Source organism: Rissa tridactyla, chromosome 7 (genome assembly GCF_028500815.1).
Source record: "Rissa tridactyla isolate bRisTri1 chromosome 7, bRisTri1.patW.cur.20221130, whole genome shotgun sequence".
Taxonomy (NCBI): domain Eukaryota; kingdom Metazoa; phylum Chordata; class Aves; order Charadriiformes; family Laridae; genus Rissa; species Rissa tridactyla.
The window spans coordinates 33,052,971-33,065,286 of record NC_071472.1 but is presented as its reverse complement, the minus strand read 5'-3'; positions in this window follow the sequence as shown (position 1 = coordinate 33,065,286).

Genomic DNA, 12,316 nt, shown 5'->3' with positions numbered 1-12,316 from the left:
TTACAAGTCCCTAGATCGATGAGTAAAAGGATTAGGAAAGTTCTGTATCACATAGAGATTTAGCTTCAGGTCAATGTGGCCTGCAATATCTTTCTTTGTCTCAGGTTTCACATGTGTTTCCTTGAGATGCATTAGAGAATCATGGAATGGCTAAGGTTGGAAGGGGACTCCAGAGGTGTCTAGACCAACCCACCTACTCAAAGTATGGTCAGCTTGGGCAGGTTGCTCAGGACCATGTCTAGTTGGACTTTTGAATATCTCCAAGTATGGAGACTCCACAACCTCTCTAGGCCACCTGTTCCAGTGTTTCATCACCCTCACAGGAAAGAAGTTTTTCCTTACATTTAAATGCAGCTTCCTGTACTTCAGCCTGTGTCCATTGCCTCTTGCCGCATCACTGGACATCACTGAGAAGACTCTGGCTTTGTCATCTTTATTCAATTCATCAGGTATTTATACACATTGATAACATCTCCCTGAGCTTTCTCTTTTCAATACTAAACAGTCACAGCTCTCTCAACCTCTCTTTCTATGACAGATTGTACTGTTTTTTGCCGGGATTTAGTTTTCTTTATAGCAGCTAGCATGGGACTATGTTTTGAATTTGTGCTGAAAACAGTGTTGATAATACAGGGATGTTTTAGTTATTGCCGAGCAGTGCTTACACAGAGCGAAGGCCTTTTCTGCTCCTCACCCCAGCCAGCAAGTAGGCTGGGAGTGCACAAAAGGTTGGGAGGAGGCACAGCCGGACAGCTGACCCCAACTGACCAAAGGGTTATTCCATACCATATGATGTCATGCTCAGCATATAAATCTGGGGGAAGAAGGAGGAAGGGAGGCACATTCAGAGTTATGGCATTTTGTCTTCCCAAGTAACCATTACAAGCGATGGAACCCTGCTTTCCTGGAGGTGGCTGAACACCTGCCTGCCAATAGGAAGCAGTGAATGAATTCCTTGCTCTGCTTGTGCATGCAGCTTTTGCTTTACCTATTAAGCCATCTTTATCTCAACCCACAAGTTCTCTCCCTTTCACTCTTCTGATTCTCTTCCCCATCCCACCGGGGAGGAGTGAGTGAGCAGCTGCATAGTGCTTAGTTGCTGGCTGGGGTTAAACCATGTCACAGATGTCCCTGTCTCTTATTCCTGTTGCTAGCTTTTCATTGGACTTGCTCCAGTTTGTCTACGTCCCTTGCAGTGGAAAGCACAGAACTGGACACAGAACTGCAGAGGTGGCATCATCAGTACAGAGTAGAGGAGAAAGGACCACCTCCCTCAAACGGCTGTCAACACTTTTCCTAGCACAGCCGAAGGCGTCACAGGCCTTTACCATGATGGTGCACTGCTGGCTTACTGGCTCACAGTCAGCTTGGTGTCCACCAGGACCCACAGTGGCTTTTTTGCAAATCTACTTTCCAGCTGGCCAGTCTCCTATTCCACAAGAGCAAGACTCTGCATACCCCTTTTCTGAAGTAAAATAGACCACAGTGATTTCAAGTAAGTTGCATCTGGATACTTTTATTTCTTCCCTGCCCCTTTCTTCTCATCTCTTCCCTTCCTCCACACGCACACACCCCCCAAATGTAGTTGTTTTCAAAACCCTAAAATTCAAAACAAAGCTTGGGAGACAAACCAAAAGCTACTAAGTTCTACAGAATTTTAGCTTTAAGTCCTGGAGCAGAATGTTTCCAACCCCTTGGCAGGTACACAGATGTCTTTCCCAAAAGCCATTGTAGAAACCAGAATTGTGGAAAGTTTTCTTCACATTAACTTTCAGTGTAATCATACAGATTTGCATTTGATAAAGTGGCCTGAGTTTCTATTTCATGCTTACATGTGCTTACATGTTGCATGTATTCTGAACAATCGTAAGACCAATAAAATCAGGTTCTCAGTAGTGGCAATGTCAGAATTCCCGATGCTCTGGAAATTCATTGGCAGATTTCACAGTACTCTTCAATTTCATTTACCGCAGTGCAAGGTTCCAATTAAAATTCAAAATCTGATCAGTTTAGACATTTTTATGCATTTCCCTGATGATCAAAGAGCATTCCAAACAAGAGCTTTAAAGTATTCAGGCATTTTAAAATCTATATTATTTACTAAAATTCAACAATAATGACTAAAGGATTCTCATCAATAGTCTACCCACAAATTATATGACATTGTAAGAGGTCAAGAGGCAGAAAGTAGAGATCACTTTCTTTAATGGGTTGTGGAAAATTCATAGAGAAGACAACACTGAAAATCCTGAATCTGCTGATAAACAGTATAAGATGCGATACAGGCAAATACAATAGCTATCACATAAATGGGAATTATTCTATGGAACTCACTGCAGTATTAAACTTTACTGATAGAACTTCACTCACAGTGAAACCGTAACTCTAGTTTACAGCAGGACTTTATAAACGGACTATTCTGCCATCTTTGCTCATCACTTATTTTCATGTATAACATTTTGGAATCCTAAACATTTTATGAACTTTCATCCTCTGACAAAGTGATACAGCCTGACTTCTTATTGTCCTTCTGTGAATACAGCCTGTATGAATTTGTTTGTCATTTCCTTATTCAATTTAATGAAAAGTTTACTTGTGTTTGTTATGGAATGAAAGAAAATTATCTTCCTTCAGGATCCTTTGCAAGCACTACCCAGAAGCATTAAAACACATCAATTTCATAGACATTCACTGAATACTTCAGATCTGGAAATGAGGAATTCTATTGATTTTATTTGTTTGTCCTTTATCTGAAGTTCTAATGACAGTTAATTAAATCTGTTCTAGACAAAAGTTTGCTTGTGGTTACATTTTAATATAAAAAAGAACCTTCCTTATGATTTTTAAGTGGTGTGCCTTGTCGCACAGACTTTTACTCTGTTTGTGAGAAAGCATATCTGTATATTCCATAGAGTATTCAGGATGAAATTATGAATTAGCAGATTCACATAGAAATTTAAAATAAAACCACAACCAACAGTGATGGTTTAGCCAAAATTCTCTGCACATTTGTACGTGACCCTGGGGAAAATAATTTAAATGCTTAAAGAAGCTTCTCTCTCAATGTTTTCTTCTCAGGAGCTGCTGGCTGAGAAAATAATGATAAATGCCAGTCTTGAACAAGAATTTTCAATTCTAAGCAGATTTACTTGTAAAGCAGGGAGTGATGCTTGCCTGCTCTCATATGAAACATATGGAAGATTCTCTTCCTTTTCCATAATGGCTTAACAGCTGTTAAATAAGCTATTTCTCACAACTCAGACCATTTACTCACCTCACCTTCCTTCTAGAAACTAAGACTTTTAATTTTGTTCTAGATTGAGGTTTTTATAACATTAAGAAGCTCTCTAATGTACTTTTTAATGACTGTCACCATAACCTGTTTAGATTTTACTACAAAGTCAAACCCTAAATTGTTTTATTTAATTATGAAGACCAATGAACCCCATCACTTGCTCTCACTGTCTGAATAACAATCTTAGAAAAGGAAGTAGAAATCTTCCAGCAAGCATGCTCAAAAGCCTCACTGAACTCAGTGGGAGTCAATCCATAGACTAATTGACTTCACATTAAGCTGAAAGCAAACATTGCTGATGACACTGAATTTGTACACTTTATTCATGGAATAAAGTGTTGCAGTTCCTACCCCTTGGACCTTATCATTGGGAAGACAGAACTGCTACATCAAGTTAAAATGCCAGTAAATGGAAATCCTTCCTTAAAAAAAAACATGCTCCTTTCTTTGAATGAGACCCCATTTGCCAGCCTGCCCAAGAAATACACCAGTTCCTAGGACAAAGTCAGATGGTCAGCTACATTAGAAGAAAGAGGGCAAAAGGAAAAACAAAGTAAAAGGGGTCAAAGAAAGGGTAAGGAAGGAAAAGTGAAAAATACTTAATTAATTTTCTTTATTTTACAGAGCACAACTTTTAGATTTAACTGTATGAGCCTAATAAAGCAAAAATGTAACAGACCAGTAAAACATCAGAATTTCAATGCCAAAATGGTACATCATTCCACTGGTGCTTCAACACTGTTTCAGAAATGAAGCCAGAGTTTTAGCAGACACCAGAGTGTGTTACCTCAGAGTTTTCTTGACTGTGGACTAAAGATTCTCAACAGACAAAGATGCTAGAAATAATATCTGACTTTTGCTAAAGTGATTTTAACTCATTTGAAACTACTACTTTGCAAAATGGTGCTCTTAGCTTTGGACATTTGTGGACATTTGGGTAATGAGTTCAGTGACGTTTTGTCTGCAAGAAAAGTCTAGTTGCTCCACAAAAGAGGAATTGTAATTCCAACGTAAGAGCAAGATAATGCAGAGTTTGTGAATTACTAGGAAAGGGGAAAGAAGTAGTTTAAGTCAAGGCAATGGATTCCATGCGAATCCACATTTCGAAAACCCATCAATAGCTTGGTTTTTTTTCCTCCAACATGATTTCAGATAAGAGCTTTTAAAGAGATTTACAAGGTCTTACAACTCTCAGAAATGTGCTTGTTTTAAGAAAGCCTGTTATATACTAAGAAATTTACTCAAAAACTTTTGGAGGGAAATAAAACCTTTTCAGAGCACAATTAACATTTTGTGCTGCTGGTTTTTGATATTGTACAAAACTCAGTAACAGTTTATTTTATCTGGGCACTGAATGTTAGAATGTTAGTATTTGATGATTGTTCACATTTGTATATTGCTTTATTATCAATATCCCATGTTTGTGCATGTCAAATAGCAAAAGAATGCCTTTTACAGGAAAAAGGCAAGTCATTTCTCTATCAGACAAAAGATTTTTAAAAAGCAACTTTGACTTGGTATGATAAAAACACACTTGTATGAGCTGCAGAACTCAAGTACTTCAACAATGAGAAATGAATAGTACGGGCAAAAGCTTTACATTGCCTCAATAATGAAAGCATTCTCTGCAAAGAGAAACCTTAATTCCACAGATTGGCTTTGTGCCATTTTAATATTTGACCTAAGTAAAAATATCATATGTAACTGAGAACAGTTCCATCCCACATGTGACTAATGTGAGAAAAAAGTTCTGGCTCTTTTTGAATAGAAGAGTTGCTTTGGTGTTGATACTGTAAGGACTGTGGTAAAATATCAGCCTATTTAATGTTTAAATAAATAATGCCTATATAACATTAAAACTATTTTTTTAAATTTCTAGCTTTATGAAATTATCACTCTCAGGTAATCCTACTAGGAGGCAAGCATTCTTATACTTACAGTTATTTCCATTATCTAAGCAAAATACTTAGCAGATTAATATCACCTGATATAGCAGTGTCTTTTTAGTAGATTACTGTCTTTTGACCTCACTGGTCAAAACGCGGGGTATTCAAACCCCATATGAACATATAAATTACATAGCTACCTTCTGCTGGTAGAGGTGCAAATCTCACCATTCATGCAAACATCTTCCATAAATTTTAATGTTATGATTAAGTAGTATCCACTTTGATTAAAATCCACGTGTTTCATACTTCTTACAAAATTATCATAGGAGGGACTCCCAAATCCTGATTTATCCAGTAAATCTCTAGTCACGTCTGCAAATCTATAGACAATGTCAAAGGCATTCAAGAAAGATAAGAAAAAAGTAAATCTATCATCCGTAAGTCTGAATTCACTACTGGTACTTGCAATAGCCAAGCTCTGCAAATGGAAAAAAGCAACAAACCAGTGGTAGATAGATCAGACAAATGGGAAATAAGCCCCATCTTTCTTCTAGTCAGACAGAAGTTTATTTTGGGACAAGGGTTAAAAGGCGTTTAGGAACATAAAAAAAAATAAGAGATCTTCTTGCCTAACGTATCAACAGAAGTTGCTTTTATTAAAACAGACTTGTTATAGGCATAATCATAGAATGTGTTGGGTTGGAAGGGACCTTTAAAGGTCATCTAGTCCTAATCTGGAGATGTATTTAGCATTGCTACTTGACTACATTTCTGTCCTAGGGGAAGATAAAAATTCAAGATTTCAAGTATGCAGCAAACAGCAAAAAACTCAACTCTCCATATCACACAAGTGTATATATAACTTTCTGTGTGCACTTATGTAAAGACAAGTCCTTTGCTAAAGCTGAACTAAAAGATGTGCTTAAATACTTTGAATGATAATGACTTATTAGAGAGACCTTTATTTACAGTATCTATATTACACAAGCTGAAATCTTCCAAGTCTATTTGCAAATAAAAGGGATATTCCTCATCAAAGTTATGCACTGCCCGCAACAGGATTATTTGAATTAAGTGGAATGAAGAATTGTCTTTAGAGGCCTGATACTGTAAATTCACAAGTGTTGCCTGTTGCATACTTTCCATTGTCATTAACTATTGCAGAATATTACTGGAAGCTGAAGAATCTGTATCCACTGGAAGTCACACAGCTGAATCTGTCCCTCATCTCATGTAACTGTACTCCACTTGAATAATACCTTTTTACATCAGCATCCCATAAACAAATGAACTAGTACAGAGTCCCAAACTTTGGCTGTGCTCCATCTAAGCAAATACTGTTCTCTGACAAATAACTAATTTCAAGTTGAGGACCTGTTTCCTTCCTATTTGTGCAATGTACCATGCAAGCAGCATCTCAAACCACTGCTGGAAAGAAAAACTAGAGCAGAGGATGTGGTATAAATTCCAGAAACCCATGGTGCAAAGATATTTTCTGAGGCCAAATTCTGACCTCATTTTTGTGCATGCAGCAATCAAAGTTAATAAATGGGATGGCAGAAGCTAATCTTATGTTGGATACATTGCAGTACCCATCCACAAAGACAGAATAGTCTAAGGAAGAGTATAAGACAGAAAAGAAACAGATACAAGCATGCACAAGCCAATATTTCATAATTTCACTGACAGATAAACCCCAGACTACAGGAATGGTTAGGGGGCTGAGCTTTTCTATTTTGTTAAAGCAAGAAAATCTTCTATTCCACTTCCTGGGCCACTGCATGTTCCTTCGAATCCCAATGAGATTTCCCAATTTATACTGATTTATACCAGGCAGCATACAGCTTCCTTAAGCCGTAAGTTTTTCTTATATACTTAGACAAACTGCAAAGCATGGAAATGTTGCTTGTCATTTAACTATGTGCTCCATGAACAGCAGAACTACCAAAGCTCTTTGATGGACTCGTGTCCTTTGTCCTTTACTTTTCTATGAAAGTAATTCTAGCCCTTCCTACCCACCATATCCTCTCTGAACCAGATGAGGACAGAGACAGCACATGGTGGCTCCAGAATGCAGAGCCAACACTTTCAAAGCTTTCAGCCTATTGCTTTCAAATGTGCTGTACAAAGGCCAAATTCTCCCCAACTTTCCTTCAGCAGGGGCATTAGTTTGAGTCATCCTCATCTATTCATTCAGCAGTTTTCCCCAATACTCCTGGATTATTTTCTCCACCACTCCTATCCCTCATTTAAAGTGGCTAATAGGGCCATTGGGAAGGACTGAGAGGTAGACAGACTTCAAGATTAAACAAAACCAATTTCCACAGGAAAAATAGCATAAAAGAAAAAGATGTTTTGAGTAGTAGCAGTAGTTCTTAATTCTTTATACACCCCAATTTTTTTCAGCAATGAAAAAACCACTTAATTCTTTATACACCCCAATTTTTTTCAGCAATGAAAAAACCAGAAATGAGATCACATATCCTGTTATTTTAGTAGCTTCTCCACACAGATGACAGAAGAACATGGATTTATTTTTCATGCTGAAAAGCTTTTATTCTCACTTTCATACAATTCAGTAAATTGCCAAGAGAGTAATTTATTCTCCCCTATGCTCTCCTGAATATCCATACACACACAAAAGATGGATGCTGGCAGGCAGAGCTGTCAGTAGGATTTTCAGCAGAAGTAAATTGTTTAGTACTTATAATGGAGCATAATAGCTGTAATTTCATTTGAACTGTTGCCACTAATAAGCTAATAAAACTACGAGTCAAGACCTAGCCATTCATCACTGTGTAGCCGCTGGGAATTTCTCTGTGCACACTTCACCACTGAGGCAAGTAGCTCAGTCCTTTAAGTGTTGCTATACCTGAAAGGATGATGAGCCAGGCCTGGCACATTCTCTTAATAGTGAAAGACACAGCTGCATATCAACTGCAAAGGAGTTTCCTATCAGTATTTAACAGGTGTCTCCGCAGCTATTCCAATCCTCTGCCAAAATGCAAACTAGCAATTTGAATGCATATGCAGCTGAAAAATGTTTAAAAGGCAATTCAAATATAAAATACAATACACAGATATGCAAATTGCACATCAGTTGGGCAGGAAGCATGTTTTTCTGAAGATCTCTGAAGTATCATGAAATAGTACAGTTGCTACATGTGAACAGATAGGAATTAATCTAATTTAGATACTTGGCTAAAGATATTGTCACATCACCAGACAGTTGTTCTTCACCTAGAATTTTGGTAAAGCCTCTATCAAAATGCTTTACTGTTAATTGTATGATTAAAACAAACTACAACATATTTTCTTGGTCTGAGAAAGTACATATAACCAAAATTATATTATATTCTGTGCTGTTTGCATACGCTCTGAATGAAAGCCCAGGATTAGTATACGAGCAAAAAAACATAGCCGATTCCAGAAAAAGTGCTTTAATTGTAATAAAGATTACTTTAGCATTGGTACCCTTTCTACTTAGAAGATGCACATATAGTTGCCTCTGATAGACAAAACTAATTAACCATTCTGCAGGCAGCAACAAAGGTCTATATGGGACCTCACAGAGACTGAAGCGGTGAATAAGCCATTAGTTCTCTCCAGAGGAATTAATTTTGATAGGCATGCCTTTCATCACTGCTAATCAACCATGATGCACATTCTTTCTGCCAGACTCCCTGAGATCTACGGATAGACTTCTGCAGAGTCATGAAAAAGCACTATGCGCTTTATGTCCCTGCCCAACCCATAGTAGGCAGCAAAAGTGAGCAATGAACTGCACAGTGCAGGCATGCAGGACAGGCTGGCAACTCAGGGGTTGGCTCATGAGTGATTCAGTATACTAAAACAGTGTGGGCCGCTGTAGGGAAAGAACAGACAAGGAAAGAAGAAAATGTGAGAAGAAAAGGTCTTTCCTTTTACAATGATAGAGAGCATAGCAAAAACCAAAACTTGCAAAGAATAGTTTGCAAATGGAAGAATGGAGGAATGAGATATCACAAAGATCAGGACAAACGTGAAGGGCTGACAAAGGCCCCTCACAATGTAGTATTTCATGCCTACATTGGGTGATAGTTGTAAGGACTGGTTCACTTAAGTTTATTGTATCTGCTTACATATTGCCATAGCCACAAGACAGAGAGTAGAAGCAAACTCAGAAGCAATCACTCTACCATTAAAATTTACAGTATGCTGTGGAAGATTTCTTGTATCTTCTTGAAAGTACGAATAGGTTGCTTTCTATTTTAAGTGGGAACAACATGTTATGCATACCATTATTTCCTATAACCAAAAGAGAGTCCATTTCATTATTTTAGTAATTGTGTGTTTCTGCATTCAGGATAAGATATGGACTAATTTTCATGCTCTCCCATAAGGCTCATGTAGTATTTGGGATGAAGATGAAAGCCTATATACCACCTTATATATTAGCTTTAATTATCTGTTAAAAGTTGCATCATGAACACACTGCATAAGGAATTCTGTGCAGAAGTTACCTTCGGTTACCATAACTCAGATGTTAATAACGTTTGTAAACCCTTCTGGACAAGCTAATTTCTCATCTGGAGAAACCAAAGGAGGACATGTAGGCAACAAGAGGAGCACAGATATTTTTTTTTCACGCTACTGATAGTAATTATTCACATTTCTCAAAAATAATCCTAAAATGGAAACTTCATTCTCCTAGCCACTTCTCTTAGATGGATCCTTACTACTTCATCAGATATCATTAATCATAACAAAGCTTTGCCTGTGTAAGCAAACCTTAGCAATGAAGGTCCAAGTAACTAGATTTTCAGAGCACAGAAATTATATTGTTTCTACACGTTTGTGGGCAATTTTAAAATACCCATTTCATATGAGAAAAACAGACCACTTGTGGTTTTTCTTATGCTTATATATTTAGCAGGTCTTACCTAGTATTTCCTTAGCACAGTACCTAATAGGGAACAAAAGTGATAAGGTTTCATTAGCCCTTCTACTTAAAAGTTTTAGTGTCAGTATGGACCAGAACTGCTCAAAATTACTGAAGAAAATCTGCCTGCATGAACTGAAATTAACAGTTGTATGGAGGGAGCTAGAGATTTTTTCCATAGTAATTGTGCTTCATTAGCAGAGGCATTGTGAAAGTTTCCACTAAGATTTAACCTTAGGGCATACTCACAGAGAACAATGTAAAAAACATTCTGCAAGCATACCCCAAAAACCAAAACCAGAATGAGAATGAGGATTTGCTTGGGAAGATTCCAAAGTGAACACCTGAATATTTCTAGCTGGCCCCAGGCACAATAAGTTGCACTCCTAACAAAGGCAGGCCTCACAAGACTTTTAGGAACCTTGACCCTAGCTTTTTTCCTTCCATACAGAGTCCCACTAACTCCAGGGCAGCCCCACACCACAGCCAGTGCAGAAGCAAGGGTGAAATAGGGTTCCACACTTGCAAACATTTACTTGATATCTTCATTATTTAACTTTACTACAGCTCCTCCAGATAGCCAAGCTAAGCATATTTCTGAGTATGTGACAAACAGGTTTGGACCTTCATAGTTTGATTTCTAATACATACAAGCGGCACATTGAATAGCTCAATTTTCAGAATGCAATCTTTTCAGAAAATCAAACTACTGGTTTATGTGCCTAACTTTAGGAGCTAATTCAGACATCCATTTTTTCTTTTTTTCAAACATAGCCTGAAATTTCATCAGTGCTATAAATTCTTACACCTCACTTATTCTGTGGCTCTTATGCTGCAGGTATTTGGAGTTTGCTATCCCGGTGGCTGTGTGAACAGATTAAACATTGAGACTTCCTAGATGATGTTTGCTACAGGAAAATGATAAATATGCAATACAAGTGATAAATATACAGAACACAACATGCAATGTGCCCTTGTGGCAAAGAAAGCAAACAGCATCTGGGGCCGTGTAAGAAAAAGCTTCACAAGCATGTCAAAAGTGAGGTAGTATTTCCCCTCTTCTCAGATCCAGCAGCACAGTGCTGAAGTGTCGTGTCCAGTTCTGCACTTTCCACTAGAAGAGAAACATGGCCATACTGAAGCAAGTCCAATGAAAAGCTGGCAACATGATTATGAGACAGGAGCATCTGTTATACAAGGAGAGGTTGAAAGCTAAGACTGTTTAGCCTAGCAAAGAGAAAGCTCGGGGGGATGTTATCAATGTATAAACACCTGATGAGGTGAGTAAAGACGACAGAGCCACACTCAGTGGTGTCCAGTGACAGAACGTGAAGCAATAGGCACAAGTTGAAATACAGGAAAGCGTTAAGCCATTAACAAAACACCTTTCTTCTTGTGAGGGTGATCGAACACTGTAATGGGGTATTCAAAAGCCCAGCAAGACATGGTCCTTAGCAACCTGCTCTAGCTGACCTTGGTTTGAGCAGGTGGGTTGGTCTAGACCATGTCCAGAGGCATCTTCCAGCCTCAGCCACCCCATGGTTCTAAACTGCTCAGAGTTTTAATCTCCTGAGAGCACAGGGAATTCTCAGAGGAATCCCAATTCCAAACATAGACTTTGTAACTAGCTCTACCGTAAAGGTATTAGAAATACTGCCTATATTAATCAGCCGTTAAACAAAAGCACGCATTGCTGAAATGCACCTCTAACATCAGGCTCCCAAGACATGAAAGCCATTATAATCAGATAGCTGTTCTGATAGAGATTTTTCAAACCACACTGCACAGCACCATCTTCTGGTGAGCAAAAAGTTGGATATTTTTTTCTTTCAGGCTTCAAGAAAAAATCTCTAACCATATCAAACATGATTTTCATACAAGAAATAGTAATGTTAAGTTTAAAAATAAACAATTTAAAATTAACATCATCTATAAAACACAGAAGTCACCAAAAATTTTTATTAACCCTTTTAACCCTAGAAACACACAAAGTGAAAAAACATCCTATAAAATGTCTTACCCTCTTCATCAAGAAGAGGGTAAGATTTCTGATTTCTGAAAGTAAAGAAAAATACACATTGCTCACATAATAAATAATGAAACCTCAAAGCATACATCACAACACAATATTCTTCTGAGCTTGTATGTGGGCTGCAATCACAAGGTCTGCTTTCTGGTAGAACATCTGGATGAGCTTTAGAATATAGGAAG